At 39.7% G+C, this 20,949-nt stretch overlaps 1 long non-coding RNA gene across 1 annotated transcript in view; it reads right to left on the bottom strand.

Annotated features, from left to right (window-relative positions):
* Positions 1 to 4,538: 4,538 nt before the first annotated feature.
* The window catches only part of LOC123522555, a 34,456-nt gene continuing 18,045 nt past the window's right edge, over positions 4,539 to 20,949 (bottom strand). Inside the window, exons 2-3 of the long non-coding RNA XR_006680805.1 lie at positions 4,915 to 5,045; positions 4,539 to 4,596 (exon numbers count right to left, since the gene is read on the bottom strand). This is a non-coding gene — a long non-coding RNA (uncharacterized LOC123522555). The remainder of the gene's footprint in view (positions 4,597 to 4,914; positions 5,046 to 20,949) is intronic.

The following is a 20,949-nucleotide window of genomic DNA, read 5'->3' as shown; positions in this document are numbered from 1 at the left end:
CCAAAAGAACAAACACATCTGTCTTGGAAGAAGTGCAGCCAGGGTGCTCCTTAGAGGCCAGGATGGTGAGACTTCTTCTCACATGCTTTGGACCTATTCTTAGGAGAGATTGGTCCTTGGAAAAGGACATCATGCTTGGCAAAGCAGCGGGGCAATGAAAATGAGAAGTGCCCTTGAAAAGGAGGAATGCCCTTGATAAGATGGGCTGACACTGTTGATGCAACAATGGACTTAAACATAACAATTGTGAGGCTGGTGCGGGACTGCAGTCTTTGTTCTGTTGTACACAGGGTTGTGATGAGTAGGAATACACCCAAAAGATACAAGGGCACTTATCCCGCACCCAACAAAATCAAGAGAGCCTGACCTGCACCCCACAAAATCAAGAGAGCCTGACCTGCACCCAACAAAATCAAGAGAGCCTGACCTGCACCCAACAAAAACAAGAGAGCCTGACCTGCACCCAACAAAAACAAGGGAGCTCCATTCTTCGTTCCCCATGTGAAGTTAGAAGTATGACACAACCCTGTCCCCTTCTTATAAAAACATTATGTACTGTGTTAATTTTTAAAAATTTAATCATGTTGGATCAACTATTGGGCACATGTAGTCCCCATCACCTACAAATAAACAGTTCTGTCAATAGGCTACATTATATATATATTTTAGTTTAGCCACTTTGCATAAAAACTGACTCTCAGTCTTCAAATGTTTCAAAGAAAAAATTTAAGCAAATGTAAACATTTTCTCTAGTTTGTTAAAAGTGAACCTTGAAATCATAAAATTTAAATCATAAATTTCAATAATTATGTCACTTACATACCAGTTTACTCCTTCATATTCCTAATAAGGTAAAAATGGAATTGTCATCAAAGGGCAAACCAAAATGCTAAATCTGATATTTTTCATTCCTATGAATTGTCTTTTACTTTCCCTCCCAATGTCTACCTTTTTATCTCCTTCATACTTGAGACACTAAAGGTTTTCGGTTCACTTCATATCATTTCCTCCTTTCAAAACTGAGAAGATATTTGTTTCTTTCTAAACTGTTTATTGATAGGCTAATCAAGCTTTTAGGAAGTTTCAATTTCAAAGTGTCGTTATTCAACCGACCATTTGTCTTTTAAGACTTTTATTTCTAAGTATAAAAATAGTAGACATCTTCGAACATATAGAAAGGTTTTTTGAAGAGCTGAAATTATATTATATTGACTATATTATATTGACTAGTAGGAATCTTATTGATGATATGAATGCCTATAATTCAGAGATTGATAAATCAAATTGGCAGAAATTACTTGTCTCATAGATAATTACCTTTGATGATTATAAGTCGCATCCACAGAGCTACACTGTCAGGACTGTGAAGTCGACCATCTGTGTCAAGTTTACTTCGCATTCATTCCAGGAAATCATTACTCACGATAATCATGCTGCTACTAATTCATTCCAGGAATTCCAGGCAAGTATTTTTTTAGGCAAATAGTTTGCTCACCTGAACAAACAACTCACTTTCCAGACAACAGTTTACATTGCAATACTTGCTTCAATCCCCTTACTTTGCCAAATCTATTATTCTTAATCTATTTTGTCATAATTTTTTACCATTCCTAATTGATTTTCAGCCTGGAAATATCTGAAATAAATCACGTAAAATCCACCCAGAAACACCATAAATATCTTTATCTATTCTTCTTCTTGTAATATTGGTAAATGTCAATATCAGTCTTTTCACTGCCCATACATATTGACTCTTCACGGAAGAACTAAGACCAGCAAAAAGTGGTAGAGATGGACTTATGTCCTTGAAAATTTAATACAGAAAAACATGAACACAATATAAATAGTGCAAATTAACAAATATATATAAGCACACTCTGATAATTAAATCTTAAAGTTAAAGAGTAATTATTATATTATATTTAATTATATAAATATATATATAATTAAATCTTAAAGTTAAAGAGTAACTATTATATGATTTTTAGTTTGATCAGGTATATTAGATCATATTTTACTTTGGATTAGTTGGATATGCCTTGCTAATTGCAGGCCAGCAATTAGAATTCATGGCTGCTTTGAGGAAGGAAGATAAGGCTATCTGTTCCTGGTTCTCCTTTTTAAACTTTTTATTGATTTATAGCCTCAGCAGCTGGAATCAGGGTCACTATGAATTGAGATTGACAGTTTGGTATTTTTTGGAATGCAATAAAATTGATAACTTACTTTCATTCTGAAAAAGTAAAAAAAAGGGACACAGACATATAAAAACAAAACCTAATTGCCTAGAATAATTAGAACTAAGAAAAGGAATTAAAAGCACTCTTCTTGTTTAATACTACTTTGTGTCTTCAAAGCCTTTTTTAAAAAAGTATTTTATTGGAGGTTGGTACAATTCTTATCACATCCATTTTGTCAAGCACATATGTACATTTGTTGCCCTTATCAGTCTCAAAACATTTGCCTTCTACTTTAGCCCTTAATATCCGTGGCTCATTTTCCCCCTCCCTCCCCACTTCCTCCTGAACCCTTCATAATTCATAAATTATTATAGTTTTTTCATAATTTACACTGTCCGACGTCTCCCTCCGCCCTCTTCTCTGCTGTCTATCCCCCAGGGAGGAGGCTATACTTAGATTCTTATAATTGGTTCACCCTTTCTACCCCACATTCCCTTCACCCTCCAGGCATCGCTCCTCTCACCACTGGTCCTGAAGAAGTCATCTGTCCTGGATTCCCTGTGTTTCCAGTTGCTATCTGTACAATGTACATCCTCTGGTCTAGCCAGATTTGCAAGGCAGAATTGGGATCATGATAGTGGGGGAGGGGGGGAGTTCAAAGCCTTTTATCTACAAGGATACTTAACAATCTGGTTTCTCAAAACGCAGTTGAGGTGCACCAGGTGTTGTTACTCCCACCCAGTGCAGTGTAGTAGATGCACTGTGTTTTCCTGAATTCCCAGCATCAGCTCCTGTCAAGGACATTTCTACGATGAGTCTGGCTCATAGTGCCATCCCAGGACAAGTTCAAGGAGTATAGTAATGCATATTTGTGTATATATTTATTTATTTATTTACATTACATGCCTTAGAATGACCTTGAACTTTTGTCTTGCTTCCATCTTTTCTCTTTTACCTTCTAACTCTATATTTTATAAACAAACCATATTCATTTATGGACACAAAGAAATATATAATGTAAATCCCAAGAAATTAATAGGTAACCTTCACATTTAATATGGACCATAACCATCTCATGCTCTACCTAGGAGTTGGATTTCTCTTTTGAGTTATGGCTACTTAGTTTCAACTCGCTGGCCCAAATCAACCTCACTGCCCTAGGTCAATTCCTACTCAGAGTCACCCGTATAGGACCGAATGCAACTGCCCTTGTGGGTTTCTGATACTGTGACTCTTTAACACAAAGCCTTGTATGTGTTCCAGGGAGCACCTGATGGCTTTAAAACACTGACGTTGCAGTTAAAAGATTGAGTAACCATGGTGAGGGTTCCAATAGCTGCCTAAGCTCTCTAGGAAGTCCTGCGGGTGCACTAGAAGTGTGGGGACATTTAAGCCTGTGGAAGCAAGGAGCCTATGCTTACGATTACATTACAGTCATTGTAAATATAAAGTAATATACCAAAATTTACACAAGTAACACGTTATGTATGTTTGTGTTAGTCCGGGTGACTAGAGAAACAAATCCACAGACATGTATGTGTCAGAGAGAACTTTATATAAAGAAGTAATTATGCATCAATAAAACAGCCCAGGTCAGTTCAAGACCGTAAGTCCAATATTAGCCCATGAATTCCACTACTGACTCACGCAGCACAATTAATTAATATCACTTCTGACTCACACAGCACATGTAATTATGTCAAATGCAGGAATATCACAGGACCATGGATGGGAAGTCCTGTGGGTCCTGTGGCAGTGGAAGCATCTCCAGGGCTCTGGCTGCCATCCGCGTGGTTCTACGTGGCTTGTCAAAAGGAATCTCAAGCACAAAGAAAGAGAGTGTGTCCTGGGAAGAAGAGAGAAAGTTCCCAGAATCCTTCTTTTTAGGCCATGCCCACAAAGGGACATCTTTAAGCTGTGACCTGACTGACAGACTAGGCTCCACTCCTTCATTCTGTTTATTAAATTGACATGAAATCATATCACTACCACCGCATTCATGCCAAACAACCTCTGCATGTCATTTTCATAACTGTACTATTTTAATAGTTTTTACATGATCCTGATGTCAATTTAATTTTCTTTTCTTTCCAAGAGATTGAATGTTAAGTCTTCATCTTGGTGGCCATAGATCCAGAGGTTTAGTTCCCAGCCGCAGACCCTCACTGGGCTACCCTAGAATTTTTAAAATAGCCCCTCCAACATCCAAACCCATTCCCTACTATGCAAACTGCCTGATCCAAGCTAGGAAGAAATCACATTTTTCTCCCTCGAGATAATTGTTACAGGTGTGGACAGGCACCTGTAGTATGATGGAGAGACTTCTCAGGCTTTCGAAGGTTGGAATGCTGCAGTCATGCACCTTCCACCTCACCATCCAACCAGCCAGTCTACATGGTTAGGCAGTTTGAATCTCCTGTGGGCACAGAAACCAGCTGCAGTCACAGAGGGGTTGCCTGTCCATTGTTCAGATAAGACAGTTGTGACCAGCTATTCCTCAGGCCCACGTGACTGGACCCATGCATGGCCACATCTGCACTATCCTGCTACTTAACTTCACAGGGTTACAGCACTGCAGGACCCACCACTTCATTGACCCAGCTTAGGGAAAGATCAAACTGAGCTGGTTTGTGTCAGCACTCCATCCACCACCAGCCCCTCCCTTTTCCCATGGGAAATACATAGGTGTGGATTAGCTACTAGGCACTCCATTACTCCAGGCCTGGTGACCTACCATGAAACAATGCAGTTTTCATTGTTCATGTTCTTGTTACTGGGGTATTTATTACCAAGGAGTCTTTGGCATCATGGTTACCCTCTGGGCTGCTGCATGCAGGGTCAGCATTTCAAGAACCACCAGCCACCCTGCAGGAGAAAAGACAGGGGCTTTATACTCCAATAAAGAGCTGCATAAAGGGTAGTCATAGAGATTTATATACAGGAATATACAGGAGTAAATATATTTATAATATGGGGAGGGGGAAATAGATCTATGTACATATATTTATAGGTTGAGTATTAAGAAAACAGATGGACAGTGGGCCCCTGCTCAAGTACTCCCTCAACACAAGAACACTTTGTTCTAACAGCTCGGCAGTCTGAGATGCTTACCTTCCTGGCACGAAGATAATGGGTGTACAAGCAAATGTGGTGAAGAAAGCTGATGGTGCCCAGCTACCAAAAGATATAGCATCTGAAGTCTTAAAGACCTGAAGATAAACAAGCAGCCATCTAGCTGAGAAACAACAAAACCCACATGGGAGAAGCACACCAGCCTACCCCGACAGGAATGCTGAAGACAAACCGGTGCATAAGCAAATACGGTGAAGAAAGCTGATGGTGCCTGACTGTCAAAAGATATAGAATCTGGGATCCCATAGGCTGGAAGATAAACAAGGGGCCACCTACCTGAGAAACAACAAAGCCCACATTGAAGAAGCACACCAGCCTGTGAGATCACAAGCCATCGAAGGGATCAGGTATCAGGCATCAAAGAGAAAAAAAAAAAAATCATAGCATTGTGAATGAGGGGATTGTGAAGTGGGGACCCAGGGCCCATCTGTGGGAAATTAGACATCCCCTTGCAGAACGGCTGCGGGGAGGAGATGAGCCAGTCAGGGTGCAGTATAGCAACAATTAAATATACAAATTTCCTCTAGTTCTTGACTGCTCCCCCCCCCCCATCATGATCCCAATTGTACCTTACATATCTGGCTGAACCGAAGGATGTACACTGGCAGAGATAGGAACTGGAAATACAAGGAATCCAGGACAAATGAACCCCTCAGGACCAGTGGTGAGATTGGTGATATCAGGAGGGTGGAGGGAAGGTGAGGGAGAAAGGGGGAACAGATGACAAGGTCTACATATAACCTCCTCTCTGTGGGACGGACAGCAGAGAAATGGGTGAGGGGAGATGTTGGATGGTGTAAGATATGACAAAATAATTTATAAATTATCGGGGGAGCGGGGAAGGAGGGTAAAAAATGAGGAGCTGATATCAAGGGCTCAAGTAGAAAGCAGGTGTTTTGAGAATGATGGCAACAAATGTACAAATGCACTTGATACAATGGATGTATGTATGGATTGTGATAAGAGTTGTATGTGCCCCTAATAAAATGATAAAAAAATACTTAAGCATTGACATCACCAATAAAACAGCTGACATTTTGGGGGGGGGGGGGATAGTTGTAGTCTGGGAAAATCACGTGCAGTTCCACAAGTACACTATCCTATAGGGCCTTTTTGAGTAGACATCGCTGTCAATGAGCTTGGATTTTGGGTATTTTGAGTACTACCAAAACTCCATCCATGGCTGCTCAACCATCAGCTTACACAAATATTTCTTGCACAAATATCAAAAGTAACATTTTCAGAATTTCAAATGAAAGAGAACAGGACAAAATTTACATCTGAAAATGTCACAAGACATGTAGGGTGTGCTATGCTTGAATGTTTAAACATAACTTTATCATTTCCATCAATGTGTGTGAGTATTATTTACATGGATGTACTATCTGTAAAAAAAAAATTCAGTAGTCAGAAAAATCAGCAATCACATTATGGAACATATAGTATGTTGAAAGAAAGATTAAATAACTTTAATCTTTGAGGATATTTTAAAATTACTTTTGGAAATGTGGTTATTGGAGAAGATGCTAAACTTTGTTTCCATTTATTCAAAAGGAAAAAAGTTAAATAATAAATTAATAAAATAATAATTTTATTTAATGGCAGATTATTTTTCTAAATAAAGATCCTTAATAGTTTTCCTAAGAATATACATGGAAGCTTCAAAAAGATATATAGGAAGTCTATTCTCTTCTAATTTCTTCCCCCCCATGAACTTTTGAAGCCCCCTGGTAGAATTTTCAATTTTTCACACAAATATATATGGAAAGCTTCCTTCCTGGTCTGGCCTGTTCAGACAGTCTATGTGTATTTGGTGTAAAACACTCTGCCTTTTTGCACACACAAAGAGAAATTTGGAAATGATGAGGTAGGACAATTGTGACATATATCAACACTTCTACCTCTTTGCGTCAACGTTCACCTATTCTCTTGTTTTGGGTATGCCAGAAATATTCCAGATTTCTGTCAAAAATTCAAAAAAACAAACCCTCACTGCCATTGAGTCATTGCTGACTCATAGCGACCCCCTCTGGATGTCTGAGACTGTAACTGTTTAAGGCGGTAGAAAACCCGGTCTTTCTCCCACCGAGCTGCTGCTGATTTCAATTTGCCGACCATGCAGAACGCAGCCCAAGTAACCCTGCACCACCAGGGCTCCTGAAAATTCATGATTAAATATTTCATTCTTCTAAAACAACTAATTCCCAAGAACGTTCAGGTATAAGAAATGCTCTTTGACTTGCTGTATGTCTTACTTTTACCCAGTACTAAATAGAAGGGAAAGAATAACCAAAATGGGAAAGAATAAGCAAAACCAAACAAAAACTTGAAAGCAATACGTCAGAAAATAAAATGACAGCAGGCTGATAGAATGTACTGTCTTGATATTCATTATTATCGTAGAACATGTAAGCACAGCCACCTCCCAATTGCTTCAACATCCCTTTCTTTTCAGGACTCTTCTGAATAGTCACATAAGTGTAGATATTGATTATATACTTTTGATGATTATGTATATTATATAAGGGTAGATATTGAACAAAGGCACAGAAAGCATACCAATGTGGTGCTTATTTTCATCTAGTAGATATACCATTTTAAATTATAAGCAGTTTCTGGCTTATGAATGAGGTCTGTTCCTAAGTGCCTCTTTTAAGTCTAAATAAGTCTTGAAGTTGATACTGTAGGTAAGTAAAAGAGGTGCATTTTGTTCTTATTATTTGAGAACAACAGAGGCCCTGGTGATGTAGTAGTCAAAGCATTTGGTTGTTAACCAAAAGGTTGGTAGTTCAAACCCACCAGCAACTTCATGGGAGATGATCGAGGCAGCCAGCTCCTCTAGTGGTTTTGATTCTTAGCAAGATTTTGACAATCACATAAAATCCCTGACCCACTCTGGTATTGTGACCAGTTTCTATAATTGTTGACAGCAGGGGACAAGGGAGACAAATAAGAATCCAATGGGGGAGGGAGAGGGGCCTTTAAACAGAGCTGCAGTCAATGAGCATGGTTGAAATAAAGAATTTACTGTTGTCCATAATTAAGAGGGATTCAGAAGGTCTCGACTTCTGCTCCTTACAGCCTCACTTGACCGGAGTTAACAGTTATTTATCCTAAGTTCTCAAATCTGGGTAAAACTCTGGATATCCAGTTTTGTCTTCAAAAGGCCCAACATATGTGCAACATTTGGGATTTGTGAATAATGTGTTTTGCTGGGCCAACAGTCTAAACACCAGAGTATTTGTTCGAAGTAGTAGTTTGTTCCCTAATGAAGATGCCACAATGCAATTGTTGTAGAAAAATAATAATTACTTCAGGACAGATGGCAAAGTGTCAAGATGGGGAAATTGTCCATGAAATTCTGCTTTTAGATGCTGAATGTGGTGAAGGATAAGAGTTTGACTGAGTACTCAAGGAGGAGGATTTACATGGCCCAGAATCACGCACGCATTGCTCAACTCTTCCTTTTCTTAAATAATGCAATCTATGCCTAAGGGCTGGAAGAGTAGATGATAATGTTAATCCTTTAAATAAGTACTTTCTCTGAGTGATGCCAAAGCATGATTGTGTTTTGGGGTGTCTTTAAGGGGCATGTGTGTATTCTAAATTCTGAAATTAAAAATAATAAACGACTCACTGCCACCGAGTCAATGCTTCCAAGTCTTGTTTCCAAGACTGTGACTGCTCACGTGAGTAGAGAGCCCAGCCTTTCTCTGTGGGGCTGTTGGTGGTGATTTTGACCTGCCCATCACGGGGCTCGGAGCCCAACATATAACCACTCCACTGCCTGGGCTCCCTCTGAAATGGAAGAGGACCAATAATTTTGAAAATATAGTAATATATATTTTAATAACTTAAATACCCATATGTCAACCATCTGGATTTTAAAAATTAAATGTTAATAGTGATATATCTTTAACTTTTGCAATTGTTCTTTTGTAGTGATATTTGAATAGCCTTTATACCTATATTTAATCACACGCCTCTGTGGGAATTAGCCAATATACATATAGTTTACTTGACTCAGTAAATGAAATATTTGATATATTGTATCAAAAAATAAATTTGATTGACATGTTATTATTTGATGAATCCTTTGCCTTCCTGATTGGAATATACAACAATGCTGATATTTTTAATGTAATATTTTAATTATCTGAGTATTAAATAAATTCATGATTGATTATAATAGGAAATATTTGCTTAATCTCAGCAAAGTTATTGAAGTGATATATAAAAATTGGTGAATGAATGCTTAAGATTGCCTGTAGTAGTCATTTAATCACCACAAAATAGGTTTGTAATTTAAATCAGTAAGGACTAACAAAGTTAGTATGGTGCTAAGGTAGACAGATTTTGCCAAACTATTCTGATGCCTTTTATGGGACACAGTCGGAGAGCAGGCAGGTACAAATCAGTGGCCACATGAATGGTCCCATGGGAGTAGCATGTGTGTCAGATTGCTATGGCACTGTTTGTATTGACCACCACTTCTGCATAGTTAATGACATTAGAAATTTATGTTACCCTTTGTTGAACATAGATAACTTTGTCCAGCCATACATGACAATTTGACACATTTCTTCTTTTATTCATTAATCCACTTTTGAAATTTTCTTGTGGCATATCTATATCTCTCTATATATTGCCAGGCAGAAGTGGGAGTTAGCAGGACAGGTAGGATAGAAGATAGAGGTGGTGAAAACACTTCAAGGACTCTACAAGAGGCCAACCGCCCTTCCCTCCTCCTCCTCCTCCCCTTCGGTGGCCTTCAGGCCCAGGTGCAGAAGACTAACCGTTACAGATAACTTTGAACGCTGTTGCTTAGCTCTAGACCTGCAGACAACAAAGTTACAGTGGAAAATTCCCCAGCTACTCTCTCCCCCAAGACCCGGGCTATAAAACGCTCCACATCTTGCCTGGACCGTGTGACTTTGTGGGGCCCCAGCTTGTGGCCGTGAACCTCACCCGGGAGCTTGGGATGTTCCCATCCCTTTCTCTGCCCTCCCTTCCCTCCCCGGAGCTCTGAAATAAACCCTTGAAACTGTTTTCTACCTTTGCCTTCTTTCTTTCTTTCCATCACCAAATCAGCTTCACACATAAACATATATCAAAACATTTGCCATTTCAGCATCGGCATTTGAACACTTTTTAACATTGCTAAATTTCACATAAAACATTTCATGAATGATTGAAACAAAAGAACTGATACTAGAAAAGTCATTAGATTCATGTCGCCAAAAGTTTACATGGCAGGCTAAGTATCTTTAAATAGATTTGCAGAAAATACGAAGGCATTGAAGGGTTTTAAGATGAGAAATTGCACATTGAATTTGCTTTTCCTGTAGCTCAATCTGGCAGGCTGTAGAGGAATGAATGAGTTAGAAGAAAGTAAGTTCAGAGGGGAAACGTGCACTTGAAAACCAGCTTTTAGCAAAAAGAGGCAGGAATCTGAAAACCTGACCTATTTAAGTAAATATAGCTATAGCATAATTTGATTTAGCTATAAGTGAAGACAGGTAAAATGAACTAGGGTTAAAAAATTAAGGTTTCAGTTTGGAATTGTTTGTGTGAGTGTGTTTACTTCTCAAACTTTCCAGCTGAGCACATGAGGAATCCATGTGTGGAGCTTAAATTATTTTATTTATTTATCAGCTGTTTTATGACACTCCTACTACGGGTGTGGTCAGACTTGTCAAGCCAATGGCAGCTTGATGACACTGCACTGGGGCGTGGCCTTTTGTCGGAGAATGAAGGACCCCGGATCTGTCTCTTTCTCTCCACGTTGCTTTCTTGCTCGCCGAGATTCTGTGCCTGCCTCCAGGAATGGCCCTACATGGGCTCCCCCACACCTGAAATCCCTTCCAGGTTTCTGCTGCCCTTGGATCCACTTGACTTTGCACCCACTGTCTGTGATTCCCCTGCTCCCTGCTTCCTTTTCTGAATGACCAGTCTGCAGCTCTGTGAGTCAGGAAAGGCATTTGTAGACTAGCATTGGACTCCTGGACTTGAGTTTGGCTGGGCTAGGATGCCTTCTTGATATATAATTACTTCTTGATATAAAACTCTTTCTTATACTGATATGTGTCACTGGATGTGTTTCTCTAGACAGCACGGCCTAAAACACCATGTACAAGGAGTAGGGATGTCACAATGCCATGAAGCCAAGGAAATAGGGAGTGTCAAGCAGTAGAAATGTCATGCAGACAGGTCAAGGAGAGAGCACCCAGGTTTTTTACCTGCTAGTTTAGGGCAGTGAGTATATGGGTAGTATTCTGATGGAGGGAACGCATTTTCTTGTGGAATCATTTGCTGTTTCATCTAAGCCTGTTGATTGCCTGTATCCTTCAAGTGATTAGTAAAGCTTGATTCAAGGTATATTTATTTCATATAGCTGCCAAAGCTAAGTACTACAAACTATAAGTTTGAAATAACAGATTTTTATTCTCTTACAGTTCTGGGAGCCAGAAGTCTAAAACAGGGACATGCTGTCTCTGAATGGTTTAGACCAGTAGTTCTCAACCTTCCTAATGCCATGACCCATTAATACAGTTCCTCATGTTGTGGTGACCCCCCAACCATAAAATTATTTTCTTTGCTATTTCATAACTGTAATTTCATGACTGTTATGAATTGGGCAACCCCTGTGAAAGGGTTGTTTGTACCCCAAAGGGGTCAAAACCCACAGGTAGAGAACTGCTGGTTTAGGTGAATAGTGTTTTCTTGCCTTTTTTAGTGACTTGGAGTGGTTGGCAATCCTTGATGTTCCATGGTTTATAGTTGTAGTATCCCAATCTCTGCTGCTGCTTTCACAGAGCCTTATCCCCTGTGTGTCTATTTCCAAATGTCTCCCTTTTTATAAGAATGTCAATTATCTTAATAGAGTCTAACCTAACACAGTATGATGTTATCTTAACTTGTTTGCCCCTTCAATGACTATTTCCAAATACCACTACCTTCACAGGTACTGAGGATTGAGACTTCGAAGAAGCACCATTAAACCCACAGTACTGGATGAAAACGCTAATGCTCATAAACATGACTTGACAATTTGACTAATTGTGTTAATTCACATACGGTGACATCTTCTCTATATGAACTTTTAAGATAAAAATAATCACATAGGGAAATATGCCAATAATAAATATCATCGTTTGTTTATTTTCATTGACTAAATAACAAAGCAAGATAGCTATAAACCTAATTCCATTTTCTACAAACCCCCTGAACCATTTTCATACAAAAGTATCCCGTTATCTTATGCTGTAAACTGTCTCACCCTTGATATAATATGATTAAGCCAGCATATTATCCGAAGGTGGCTTGCTTGACTGATTTCTATTTATATTTCCTTAGTGCAGTTACACGAGACAAAATATTAAACTAATGATAAAGAGAGGGACAGAAAAATAAAGTAGAAATGCAATCCATTTTCATCATCGGTTGATTTCAGATTCTTCCTCTCTTAAGTCTTCATTGTTTCTCCATTTCTACTTTCTAGGCCTTTCCTTCCTATAGACCTCCTTCAATCTGTGCTTGGATTATTTCGCTTTCTTGCTTTGGGGGAAACTATAGCATGGAGGCTAGTTGTGGAGTGAGGTTGCATACGTTTGCATTCCAGCTTCACTATGGAAAGCAAGCCACTCAAATTCTTTATAGCCAATCTTAGCTAATACATTAGCCAGGGAAAAAAATGTATTCCTTCCTCATAGCGTTGTTGTGAAAATTCAGTATCATTACTGTCTTACATCAGGTTTCCTCAGAAGTCTATTCAAAGGCAAAAGTTGCCTGCAGACAGTTTACTGTTCATCAATAGGATCCCTGATGGCATAGTGGTTCTGTGCTGTAAGGGAGCCCTGCTGGTGTAGTGCTTACAGGTTGGGCGCATAAGGGCAAGGTGTTATATAATCTCGTGTCAACTTGAGGGTATTAAGAATGAAGGGGGGGACATTAGCCTGTCAATTTGGTGTCAGCTTGATTGGATGACAACTGAGATAAATGGCTCACTGGAGGCAGGGCACACTTTCTGCTTTGCCTTCCTATAGACAAGCCACCAGGAGCCACACTGAACCCTGTGAGAGCCCTGGAGATGTTTTTGCCGTCACTGGATCTACAAGACTTTGCACCCACTGGTCTGCGATCTTCCTGCCTTTTTCATCATTGCATGTGCTGTGTGCGTCTAAAAAAGAATTTATAGACTGGTATTGGACATATGGGCGACTGTCAGACTTCGGGATTTGATCTGGACTGTGCTGGGATGATTTTTAATATACAATGACTCTTTGTTATAAATGAGTATCTCTGGATTTGTCTACTTAGTCAGCTCGGTCTAACACACAAGGTCAGGAGTTTGAAATCACCAGCCCCTTTGCAGGAGTAAGATGGGGCTTTCTGGTCCCCAAAAGAGTTTTAGTATCAGAAATTCACAAGGGTTGGTCCACTCCACCTTATCAGGTCACTATGAGGGGGCATCAACTCAATGGCAGTGAGAGTTTTTGAGTTTTGCTGTCTGCAGTTCAAAGCTAGCTACTTAACGAGGAAGATGAAGCTTTCTACTTCTATAAAATTTACAATCTTAGAAACCCTCAGGAGTAGTTCCAGCCTGACCTAGAGAGGAATGATGAATTGGAATTGATTTGATGGCAATGAGGTTGCTTATTTCAGCAGCAACACCTGAGAGGGAGTGAAGGAAATTAGATTGGGCAGAGGGAAGAAATGGATGATGACAGAGTTACAACAAAGAAGCAGTGTTACTAGGGTGGCTCTTCAAAGGCACCTGGATTGAGGTGAGGAGGAGTGTGCCCTTGAACACCAATATAAACCCATCATGGGATGAAGGTTGCAAGAAGGGAGTGGACTTCACTGTAGAGGAGGCAGCTGCCTTGATCAAGAGGAATCCATGGGGAGGGACTAGGATGCGTGCTAGAAAGTCGTGTGTGAGTGGGGAGAATGAGTGTCTCAATTGGAATCTGATGGGAGTGTGGATTCTGGGAAATAACCACAACTTATTCTACAGACATGCCTGTCAGACAAGTGCACAGAACCTGCCATGGAGGACAGTTATACTCAATTTTTGAGGCCTCTGGGTTTGTGCAAAATTTTACTTGAAACCCTGAAATCAGTACCTAATGTGCCTTCTAGAACACACCTACACAAAGCAGCACATACAGTCCCAGTTGAGACATCAAGATTTCAGTTTGGTGTTTGCTAATTCAGTGTTCACAGACACTTCGTAGAACTTAACAGCTAAGAAGAGGAGAGTCAACTCACTAGTATATGCTCAGTCAATGTTAACTGATCTTTTCAGCACTCCACGCGCTAGTTGCCATCAAGTCAATTCCAACGCATCTCAATCCTTCACAAGGTTTCCAGGCTGCAAGTGTATACAAGAGCAGAGAGCCTCAGCTTTCACCCATGGAGCTGGTGGGTTCAAACCAATGACCTTGAGTTTAGCCTTCCAGGTTAGCTAACCCAAAGCATCGCAAGGTGTTCTTATTAGGATCACAAAGTGTCACCAAGGGTTAACCTCTCAACTATTAACAGAAAGTCTTGCAGTGCAAACCCAACCAGAGTTACTTTGGAGCACAGACCTGGAGATCTGCTTCCAGGTCTATGAAATATAGCTTCGAAAACTTATGGAACTTGAAAACCTATGCAATAGAACTTATGGTGTCCCCATGAGTCTGATCTTTATTCAAGTTCTTTTTGGTTATATTTTACAAGCCTGCATTGAAGGAAGAAGGAGGAGGAGGAAGAGAAAAAGGAGAAGGATTATTAGAAGAGGAACAAAAGACCATAGTGGCATATGTTCGCATATGAAGAGGAGACTAATTTAAAGTCCCCCATCTATCTGTCAATTTGTCATAAGGTGGTGGATAACTTGCACATTGCTGTGCTGCTGGAAGCTATGCCACTAGTGTTTCAAATACCAGCAGTGTTACCCACGGTGGACGGGTTTCAGCAAAGATTCCAGACTAAAACACACTAGGATGAAAGGGCTGGTGACATAATTTCAAAAGTCCACCAATGAAAATCTGATGGGTCACAGCAGAATATTGTCTAACATGCTGAGGGCAGATGAGTCCCTTGGTTTGGAAGGCACTGAAAACAAGAAGCAGCTGCAACCGTGGACTCTGTGACACCAACAGTTGAGAATATGGCACAGTGCTGGACAACAGTTAATTCTATTGATCATGGAGTCACTGTGAGTTGGTGCCAACTGAATGGCTGAAAATACAAGTCTCAATTAATTGTGGGCAATGTAATCACTAGAAATGTATCATTTAATGAATTAGGGAGTACCATTAAATAGTAGTCTCTTTACCCCACCTCTTGGTTTTTTTATAATGAACCAGAAGGCTTACACTGAAAGTAAGGGACTATTGCAAATCTAACTATAATCTGAATCCTTATAACAATGATAGAGTGTTACTCTCTTGTCGCCACTTATTATCTCACAGCTGAAACTATATTTCTGACATTAGGATGAAATAGCTACTTGTACTGAAAAATGCACAAATGAACAGTATATTTCCAATTATAATTTATTCTAGAGTCATAATTTGCACACTGTGCTAATGGTTCTTATTAACTAAAATTAATGGCTGGTAAATGCTGCTGCAGGTTGGTCTATAAAGGCAATATTGAGAGACTATAGAAGCTGAGATAATGGTAAGCATCAGCCTGGCCTAGTTCTAGCATGGGAAATATTTATGTGCAATATTCTGTAAATTGCTCTGCATGAAATTTTCCTGAAAAGTCTGATCCTTGTGCCACAGTAGTTTCCTGCTGGGGGCCGTCAACTTTTCATATGCTAAAGAATCACCTGGAGAGCTTGTTAGAAAGTATGGGGTTTATTAAGGAACAGTGATAATTCAGGATCAGAAATTACTCAAGACAAACTTCTCGATCAAGACAGTTTCTTCTGAGCAATGCCCACAAGCAAACTTCTCTCTGATCCTTAGTCTTTTGGCTGCTTGGCCACTGTGATGGTTCTAGAGTATGTCAACTAGACCCTCCTGCCTGAGGGTAGGAGTGGAGCCCAATCTAGCAATCAGACATGTGGGCTACTATCAGACTTACAGACTTGATCTGGACTGTGCTGGGATGCTTTCTTAATATACGATTACTCTGATATAAAGCTCACTTTAGATACACAAGTTTCCCTGGACTAACACATCTCTGTTTTGCTATGTTGTTTCTCTTACAATTATTTATCTGATTATGTTTGTCACCATCTGTTGCGATCTCTGGTATCTCAGTTCTCTTGGCTCAAGGAGTTCTCAGCAGAGGAATCCTGAGCTAAACGCATCCTCTCTACTTGAGTCTTCTTTCTTAGTAGTGGTGGTGAGATACCTTTTTTGCCCTGTGAGATGACTCATTTTGTGTTTCAGCGCATGACAAAATTTACCCATACACATATTAGTGTCTATGTCTTATTTGCATTATTGACATGCTATGTCAGTTCCTGGGTGTGCCACAAGCACCTTATATTGTGTAATCTTACCTCTTCATGTCCCATTTCCTTTCATTCTGTGAGCTAGTCTATTGTTTACAAGGCTGTAACCTGTTGCTTCAGTTTTGTTTTCATTGGTTCTCTGTCTTCCTTTCTGAACTATGCACTCTTTCTTCAAAACCTCATCAAATATAGCTATTGCCAAGAGTAGCCGCTGTTTCATTTCCTGCAGTAGTAAACAATGAGATGAATAGATCAACCAGGAGTGAACCTTGTGGTATTCTTTATTATATTTGTATATTGATCTTTCCAAGGTACAGTAAATGCTTTTTGAAGGTGCAATCTTTGTTTTATCAATTTCACATTTCTAAGGCTGAGTAATTTACTTCCTAGAAACAGCCAATCAGAAGGATTCGTTGATTGCTCATTGTAAGCAGGTGAATTTGAGCACTTTATGTTTCTATGAGAATGTAGCTATGCTTATCACAATAGATCTTACTCTACCTCTAAGGGGGTGGAGGTGGGGAGGGCTTTAAACATCTGGCCTGTACAAAGAATACATTTTACCTAATGTGTTATGTATATAAGACATTTTCAGGAATAATCATTAGTGATTAAACATCTTGTGAAAAATATTTCTCCTAAGAAGAATGAACCTACTTGTGTGAAATGAGGTGTGTGTTAGATAAATGTAGAAGATTGGTCATCTGTGCTTTGCATACTTGTTGTTGCATAATCAACTGTCTAGTTCATTCAGGCCTACCAAGAAATAGATGACAAATGGGATCAGATCTGCAAGACATTTGTTGGGAGAAACACCTTTGAATTTTACAGGAAGAGTCAGAGAAACCACCTAGGGTCTTCCGATTGTGATGTGGATCTACCACCTTGGAAAGAGGCGAAAGCAAAAGATGGTTTGAATAAAAATAATCTCAGATTATTTGTACACAATTCTGAGAATGTTTTGTCAGGCCCCTGGAGAGTCCTCCAGCTCAAGTTCTTTGTTAAAGGCGATCCCTGTCTCTCGGGAATGGACCTGCATTCCTAATACTAAATCGTTCCTGATTGGACTGGAGGAGTCGGAGGCAATTGCGCCCCTTGTGGAGATGAAGGGTAGATCTAGCCACCGCTGAGCACTCCCCACTAATTATGCTCCCTGGATGATCCCGTAAGGATTACGTATGAAATAATGAGAGCTCTCCTTCTATTGCAAACCACAGCAGTTTTCTCAAAGAAAATCCAGACTGAATAGGAGGAGAATTTAACACACACACACACACACACCATGATAGAGAAAATACACACACACGCACACACACACACACACCCATGATGGAGAAAATGTAAAGAACTTGTGCTAATTTCAATTTTATCCGGCAACTTTTTGCCCTCAAGCTCACAAATCTGACCTTGGTTTATAATAAGTCTCTCTTCTTTCTGGAGAGCTCCTAAAAATTCCCTTGTTTGGTTTGTTTAAGTTTGGATTAAGTTGGTCACAAAAGAAATTTGTACCACATTGAAAGTAGAAGCTAAATAACTATGCTTAGTTTCTGAAGGTCTTCATCGCCTCCCAAAGGGTATTATAAGCACAGGTATAGCAGCTAGAATTTACAACACACCACAAAATTGAGAACTACTACTCCAACTCAGTCAGACTCACTGCCATTGAGTCAATACAAAGTAACTCTATAGGTCTGCCCTATGGATTTTGGATACCGTAAATATTTATGCAAGTAGAAATCTCCAGCAGAGCGCTGGTGGTTTCTGAACTATTGACCTTTCAGTTAGCATCCCAACACATAACCCACTCCTCTGCCAGGGCTCCTTTGACTATGACTCAAACCCAAATTCACTGCCATCCAGTCTTTCCCACTCATATGGAACACATATACCAGGGTAGAACTGCTTCTATGGTCCTACTCTGTATGAGAGTAGGAAGCCTCATCTTTCCACTGAAGAGTGGTGGGTGGTTTCGAATACCTGACCCTATGGTTAGAAAACCAAAATGTAACCATTATGCCTTGAGCCCTCCTCTTCACATTTCAGTAACCCTATAGGATAGAGTAGAATAGCCCCACATGAATTTCAAGACTATAATGTTTTTAGAAGCATGTTGCACATGCTACTATTAAGTGGCATATGGAATCCAAGTACAGAAGATTTTGCTAAGCAGTCAAGGGCTTTAACCACTGCACTACCAAGTCTTAGTGAAATTTCAAAGAGACCAGGTAGGGGGGGTGGGGGGAGTTTAAATGTGTGAGCCTCCCTCACTCTTGTCTGCCACAGAGAAGGAACATATATTAAAACCTTGGAGGAACTTTTACAAAATACCTTAAAGTACAGATAAATAAAGAATAAGGTAAATTCTGAAGCCAAAAAGAATGCTTTGAATTAGTTGATCAATTATCTTAGGTAGAATTCTGTGTGTGTGTGTGTGTGTGTGTGTGTGTGTGTGTGTGTGTGTGTGCGCGGTGGTGGTGGGTGGGGGAAGAAGCATTGAAGAAAACTACTAAGGATATAGTGAAGATGGAGGATCCTGGGGGCATAGGGGTTGAGGCGTTGGGCTGTTCATGGCAATATCACCAGCAGGCATTCAGCAGCGCTCAGCAGGACAACGAGGAGATCTTCTCCTCGGTAACAGGTACAGGCTCATGAACCCACAGAGGCAGTTCTATTCTGTTTGAAAGGGTCGCTGTGAGTCAGAATTGACTTGTTGGCAGTGCAACGTTGAACATGAATGAGTGTCATTAATAGGCGAATCTTTCAGATAAAAGAAGGAAGTTTTTGAATGGTGATTAAGTGCTGACAAATAATTGTTGCAAATTAAGTGCCTGTAGAAGAAGATCTTCTTCCAAGTGACAAAATCACGTAAAAAGATGAACTGAAATCTAATAGAGTTCAGGTGCAAAGACTGAGAGGAAGAACATCAAAAATATTGAAAAGTTCGCTTTTCAGATTTACAATTCCCCTTTTATCTAGTATCTATCTATCTATCTATCATCTATCATCATCATCTATCATCTATCATCTATCATTTATTTTACAGTGTAGCCAAGCAGTCATGTTACGAACAGATGTAGAGAAGGGATGGGCACGTGCCGATATGTCCTTATTAGATATTAGTACTTCCATTTCTGGCACAAAGCAATTCTTCATGAAACAAATTGGGAAGCAAATTGGCTATTGGTTTATGATCTTCTTTTCCCAGACAAGTACTTTCGAGACCAAAATACTATGTTACCATAGATAAACCTCATTTCTCAACTCCAGACAGCTGAATTATTTGACATCAACGTGAACAAAACCAAATCCATTCGGACTCGTGTGTCCCTGTGAGAAAGCAGAACCGCTCCGTAGGGTTCCTGAGGCTATACATGTTGCATGAAGCAGACAGGCGCACTCTGCTCCCTCAGAGCCAGGTGGGTTCAAATTGCTGACCTTGCAATTAGTAGCCCAAAGCCTAACACTTAGGCTTTCAATTCTCTCAAGGGAAGCATACACAAAGGATACTAAGGTTGAGTTGTGAATTCACTCCAGCAGCTTTGAGGAAGGAGTTGAAATGGAGTACAGGACTGACAAACCGTTGAGCTAGAGAATTAGAGAATGCCTCTCTTGAGGAGTCTGCGATCTCTATTTCTAATATAAATGATCAGAAAAATGATATGTTGTGATAATTATGGAATAGGAAATTAAAATTTCAGCATTCACTTTCAAATTACTGACAGTGGGAATCTCATGAATGAGTAAATAAATGTACAAAGACAATAATTATGCGATGAAGTATTGAAAAGATGCTTGATAAACAGCTTAAGGATGATAGCAGTTAATAACCAATAAATTGAAACAAATTAGAGAAATAAATTGATGCCAGGAAGTGAGAGAAGCGAAGATTACTATTTTGTAAGCTGCGGGTTGATTTGTAGGCACACAATTACACTAACTTCGTACTGGCTCATAATCTACAGCAAGAGTTTGATTTCACAAATATGAAAACTGAGATCAAGAATGATTGTGATTTAGATGAGATCATTCATTCTGGCAGAGATAGAATTTAAAGCAGGCCTTCTGAATTTGGGGCTGCCCTCATTAACACAAGCAGGCTCTAGTAGTCATTAGCTAAGTATTGCTCATTGCCTTTAAAGGTAACACTCCATTCTAACTGCTTATTCATATTGATGTTCC

The sequence above is a fragment of the Echinops telfairi genome, unplaced genomic scaffold (genome assembly GCF_000313985.2).
Source record: "Echinops telfairi isolate 266 unplaced genomic scaffold, ASM31398v2 ScPeMD7_4;HRSCAF=17, whole genome shotgun sequence".
NCBI classification, from domain to species: domain Eukaryota; kingdom Metazoa; phylum Chordata; class Mammalia; order Afrosoricida; family Tenrecidae; genus Echinops; species Echinops telfairi.
This window is presented reverse-complemented; position numbering and strand designations above follow the sequence as displayed.